Source organism: Solanum lycopersicum, chromosome 7 (genome assembly GCF_036512215.1).
Source record: "Solanum lycopersicum chromosome 7, SLM_r2.1".
Taxonomy (NCBI): domain Eukaryota; kingdom Viridiplantae; phylum Streptophyta; class Magnoliopsida; order Solanales; family Solanaceae; genus Solanum; species Solanum lycopersicum.
The window spans coordinates 17371568-17378180 of NC_090806.1; the positions used below are offsets into that span (position 1 = coordinate 17371568).

General features: G+C 32.2%; 1 long non-coding RNA gene across 1 annotated transcript; it reads left to right on the top strand.

Annotated features, from left to right (window-relative positions):
* The first annotated feature begins 1897 nt into the window (after positions 1-1897).
* On the top strand, positions 1898-3901 carry LOC138337157 (uncharacterized). Its single transcript, XR_011210641.1, has 2 exons — positions 1898-1996; positions 3657-3901. It is a non-coding gene; the product is annotated as an uncharacterized lncRNA (long non-coding RNA).
* The last annotated feature ends 2712 nt before the right edge of the window (positions 3902-6613 follow it).

Sequence of the window (6613 nt, forward strand, 5' to 3'; positions counted from 1 at the left end):
CATGGAAGACGTGAATAGACTGTTGTTCATCATAAAATGTCATTGGTTCTTTTATTAATTTATGGTTTAAGAATTATTTTTGAGGTTATCATATAGATTCGAATTTGGTATATGGATATAAGTAATTAAATATTGACTACATTATATTATATGAAAACTATTAGGTTTGTAGTGTTTGGCGAAACTGCGACTTTACTCTTGACTTAATATTTAAGAAATATGAAATTTGACTTATTGGTTAGAATCAATATTGAGAAACTTTATTATATATTTGGATAAAATTTTGGGTCAAAGTTAAAAAGATAGTAATATGAGTGTCTTTGAATTTTGGCATGAGGTATATGATGGTTTGAAGGATAGTTAAAGCTTGGTATGTGAGGGGTTGTGTGATGGTGACAATGAGTGTGATTCAATTATCGTACCGAGATGGAAAAGTATTTTTATATTTGAAATTAGTGTCATTTTTGTGTGTGACTCGTATTTATCATGAAAAGGTTAAATGAAAAAAAAAAGAGCCATAGTTAAAAAATTTTAAAGACTACAATGGTTAGCTAAGAATATTTTTTTTTTATATTAATGACAGTTCTAGAGTATGGTAAATGGCTGATATGGTAATGATGTTTGTCAGTATCAAGAGTAATGACTTTAATGGAGTATTGTGAGAAGTATGAATTTGATGAATCAAGTATTTGTTATATTGTTATATGGATTTGACGGATTGATTGTGGGTGACCAAAAATCAAAGAGAGAAGTCATTTGAATTGAATGTTTGATATGGGCGCTGTAGAGAAAATATATTGTGTTATTCAATTTTGTTAAGAACATTTTTATGTTGACTACCTACTTCATTTCAGACATGATTCAGAGTGTGTTTCATTGCGTAAATCCACGTGTGTATCTGAGTGTGTTTCATTGCGTAAATCCACGTGTGTATCTACACCAATGGGTGAATCCATAGTGGTGGATCAAATATATCGATCCTCTTATGTCTTCTTGATAGGATAGGATCTTTAGGTAGACGTGGTTATTTCAGTCATGATAGATTTGATGTTGTTTGGGATAGTTAAAGTATACCACTACCTGCACCACCTTGCTTATGATAACTTGTAGAAGAACTTTCGTGAATACTTATAGTTATCCGACAATGTAGTTAAAAGTTATGCATTCTAGAGTGTATCACTTGTTGGGTGTTTACTTGATCTTGTTATTGTTTGGGTTAGATAAGTTTGATTCTCCCTTGATTAGTACTTGATGTTTAAAGATCAAATTTTCATAACTTATGTCCATGAAAAGATTGTGTTGTGAGAATGAAATTTTGAAAAAAAAAATTGTGATGGTTCGCTTCTGATTTTAGCCGATATTTATTCAAAATTTTCTTGTGGTTACTTATGAAAATATTCGTCATGAAGATTATGGTATGGGCTTCTGTGTCTTGGTTTAAATTTGATTCATGGGTTAGTTTATTGCTTGGTAAATTTGATTCGTAATTATGTCAAAGTGCAATTTGAAAGTTCAGTTCTTAGAAGTTGATCTTTATGGAATGGTCTTAAGGGAAATCACTTGAACACATAATAGTAGTTCATAACTCAAGCTTTTTATAACATCGGTTGTCCTTCTTTCACCTACTTTATGTTCGAGGATGAACATGATTTTAGTGGTGGATAATGTAACGATCACCTTAGTCGTTGTATGAATTTCACCCATTTATCTAAATTTAATTGTTTTAATAGCTTTTATAAATGATTTATGACTTGTAAGAATGAGTGATATAATTTATAAACTTAATAATGATTAATTTGTTGTTAATAATAACGGAAAAGAAAATAAATGGGTCAAGCCCAAAATAATAATGATAATAATAATTAAAAAAATATAGGTTAAAGGTTGTACCCATTGTTCGCAGCAGCAGCATTACACACAAACAAATCAATAATAAAAAAATATGTAACAAGAAGATGGAAAAGTCGATGAAAATTTTTGATGCGGCGCAAAAAAGGTACAAATCATTCTTCTTATTATTAAATATAATGAATTATAGATATTGAAAGATTAGGGGAAATTGTTGATATCATTAATGCTGGACAGAGCATAAGGGAATTGGGTTGAACATTAAAGATAATTTAACGTGATTTTTCTATAATTATTATAAGATTATTAATGGTCAACAATTAAATAATGATGGAAAAATTGAATAGGGAATGAGAAGTCATGATGATTGAATCATAGGAAAAATTTATGTTTTAAGGAGTTATTTTATATTTTGTATATTTCATGGAAGACGTGAATAGTACTGTTGTTCATCATAAAAGGTCATTGGTTCTTTTATTAATTTATGGTTTAAGAATTATTTTTGAGGTTATTATATAGATTCGAATTTGGTATATTGATATAAGTAATTAAATATTGACGACATTATATTATATGAAAACTATTAGGTTTGTAGTGTTTGGAGAAACTGCGACTTTACTCTTGACATAATATTTAAGAAATATGAAATTTGACTTATTGGTTAGAATCAATATTGAGAAACTTTATTACAAATTTGGATAAATTTTTGGGTCAAACGTAAAAAGATAGTAATATGAGTGTTGTAAGTTTTGAAGTCTTATTGTGGTTATTGATTGAAGTAGATTGTATTGATTTGAAAGTACAACGAAGGAGGAAGGTAAAAGTCAGGAAGTGATTTTTCGATAAATTGAGGCAAGTGGATTTCTAAACTCTTGTTAAGTGTATGAAATGCGTGTATTTCCTTGTGATATATGTGTAGGAGTAATGGGACTTGGTGATGGGTTGACTTGTCCACATTGAATAATTTTAATGATTAAAACAAAGGGTAATAAAAGGCAATGTGAATAAGTGTTTGTGTGTGATGTGTTGATAATAAAGAATGGTTTGAAAAGTTTGTTGAATCATTGTTGGTGTTGTTGTGAATTGTGCAGTGTTATTAAAATGTTCATATCATCTTTATTTATGTGAACATGTCATTTGCATTATTTTAAGACATGGTTGTGACAAGTGTTATGTGCATTGAGAAAGAATGAGAACATAAAGAGGATGTAGCATTTCGAGGGACATGTCGTGTGCAGCGATGGATACTATATTTCGAGGGACGTATCGCGTGCCGTGATGGTTACTAATATCGAGGGTTGTGTCGTGCGCTGTGACAAATGCATGGACAAATATGTCCCCCATGGTTCCCGGACTGAGAGACAGCGGGTGTGTATCACTAGGTCAGACATGCATCATTATACTTGACATTGTATTCCATTGCATTGCACATATTTATCATTAGTGAACTTGAGATCGTATTTTGCTGATCTTGTGATTACCTTTCTGTGGAATTTGGGATTGATCAATATTGAGCTTGTTATTGTGGATATGTAATTTGTTGGAGTATTGTTGTTGAGGATGTGTAATTTGTTGAAGTGTTGTTGTTGAGGATATGCAATTTGTCTAAGTATTGTTGTTGAGCTATGTGCTATGTAAACTGTGAGTTGTTAGGTTGGGTTGATTTTTAATGCAGGTTGTAGTTGTGGAGGTTCGGCTGGGGGTGGTAGGAGTACCCGTATTTCATCGCCTTAGCTTGTGTTTAGAGGTTTACTTGCTGACTTCCGTGTGGTTTGGTACTCACCCCTTGCTTCTACAATTTTTTGTAGGTTATGTGCCTGGATTTTTGTTGTACTTGTCATTCTCTTCTTTTCTGAGGCTTCTTGGAGATTTGTCAGGTAGCTGTTTCCATCGCATAACACTTTCTTCTCCTTGATTATGATCTTGTTCTATTCTAGAAACAAGTTCATTTGAGACTTGAATTTTTCTTTTGAATCAATTGTAATACTTTAGAGGCTTGTACACGTGACTACCAGGTTTTGGGGTTTTTATAAAGTTACTTATATTTTATTTCCGCACTGTATTGTAATGATTGAGTTTTAGGCTGACTTGTCTTGGTGGGTGTCATCACGTCCATTTTGGGTCGTGACATATATGAGCCTTTTCTAGTTAGTACTCCCATAGGAAATGACATTAGAGTTGAAAGAGTATATAAATAATTCCCAATTAATGTTCTTGATAAAGTCACCCATGCGGACCTAACAGAATTAACCATGCTTGATTTTGATATAATCTTGGGTATGGATTGGCTTCATAAATACTGTGTGCCATAGACCATCGAAACATGGTAGTAAGGTTTCAGTTACCAAAGGAGTTAGAGTTGAAATGGGAAGGGCGTGGTTCAAATCCAACAAGCCAAATAGTTTCTAATCTTAAAGCCACCAAGATGTTATCTAAGGGGTTAAGAGATGATGAGAACTTTTCTTACAAATAGGTGTTCGTTGAAATATTAGATCGCCAAGTGAAACAGTTGAGAAACAAGGAGGTTGCCACCATAAAGGTGTTATGGAGGAACCACCTTATTGAGGGAGAAACATGGGAGGCTGAGGCCGATATGAGATCCCGTTACCCTCACTTGTTCTGTTCTTGAGGGTAGATATACTCTTTTTTAGTGAGATTTTGTTAATGAAACTCTAAATCTTAGTGCATCAGGCGGTTTTGGTGTTCTAAGTCCATAACTGTGTGTCTTACACTTGACTGTCTGAGTTAAAATGAGTTCATGCTTGCATTAATGTTGTTGTTTTGTATAGCGTGACATTATTTTTGTGTTGCACGAGTTTTTATGTGCATTAAGTTAAGTGTGATTGAGAATGAAGTTCCTCAATCTCAAATATGAAGCTTCAGATAAGCTTGAGTAATATGAATCAGAAATTAACAAAGAGTAAAGTTTCAAGTATGCTAAAGTGTTTTCGAAAATCACCCTCTTTATTTTAAAAATGATGTGTAGTGTCATTCGGGGAATAATGTTCCTAAGGGGGGGGATAATGTAACATTCCGGAAAAATTACATGTCTAGTGAAGAGCCCAATAGGTCTTTAAGAGTGTGTAATGGAGGTACATAGGCATCCCAATTCCCAATATTGAGATATTGGGCATTGTATAAAAACTGGCTAAGATGTATTAGCCAATTCCCATATTATACACAAATAAGAAAAATATTGGGCATATTAGAAAATATTGGCTTAAAGGGTCTTAGCCAACGTTCTAACATTAATGAGCTTGTTTAAGAAATGTACCTTCAATAAAGACCCTAAGATAGAAACATATGTTTCATAGTATTTGCATAATAGATATGAGGCATCCATGTGTCAAGCCTAGGCACCATAGCACATGATCAATTAAAATGGACATGTATATGAAGCAGTGGTTTAGTAATTACCCTAGGTCCCTTAATTAATTAAATTAAAATTTTAATTAATTAATAAAAATTTCCAAATTTGGCTGAGACCCTAGCCAATTTCCAGATTTTTTGTTAAATCAAGTGTTTTCCCCTTTTTAGTCAATCTAGGAGGTTTTTTTAGTAATTAACTAATTTATTTATTTACTTTAATTAAATAGCCTAAGTTGAATGCGCCAAGATCAGTTCATAAGACTTAGACTCACGTTCAAAAACTAAGAAATTCACAATGAAAAACAGTAAATGATCGAAAGAAAACATAAATAGTTTCTCTCGATTTCTCTTAGGCGATTTCAAGGTTTTCTTTAAGGTTTCCAGCAAGATGATCTTCATAGATTTAATTTTATATAAGGTATGGGTTTTCTCTCATGGAATTCTTTATCCAAGAGACTTTTCAAACATTTGCATTCATGAATTTCGAAACTAGGGTTGTTCCCCAATGATATTGTTGAACGTCCATCACCCTAGTTATCCTTGTTTTCAAATCTTTAAGTATATATGTAATCTTGAATATGTTGTTGGTATGTGGTGATAACTGATCATTAAGTATAGGTTCTTGATTAGTTAATGACTAATGATGCATATATATACTTGATTCATATGATTAGGGTATTAGTTATATGAAATAAAGAATGATGTAATGCTTTTAATTGTATTCAAGAATATGAGGTGTGTTAATAGCTGATTATCAAGTTAGGTACTGTTGAATTCGACTTGATGCCTATTGAGGGGATCATTATAATAAATTTATGGGAATAATTGATGTGGCTAGTGATAACACAATGAAAGTTGTTTAAGTGAAAGTTTGGTTTATGCCAATAAAATTGCTAACAACGTCTTGCACAAAAAGTTGAATAAAATTGGTTTACAATATTGCTTTCAAAGTATGATGGGAAGATTGGCTAATGGTTAACGTAAACCCAATTAAGCATGACTAATGTAACTTTGAATTCATAACCAAGGGTATGTCAATCATTAGGACAAGTCCAAACATACCCTTTCCAAATGAACTATGAACGTAGTACTACATTGAACAAAGTTCTTAACTTTTATAAAGAATGGTGTAAAGCTACCAAAAGAAATGAAACGAGTTAAGGTGAGTAATAACATAATTAAAAGTCTTTAAATTACGAAAGTGACCAGAATGGGGTGTTAAAGGAAGTGAGACAAGTCTCACTTACACCTAAGACAGCTATGTAAAGATACTCACAAAAGATGGTGTTAATAAATATGAGACTAGTCTCATTAACATCAAGATGATAATTTAAGGTTAAATTTCACATTTTATCAAGTAAAGAAAGGGATGACCCGTTAGCCGAAGAGTTAAGTA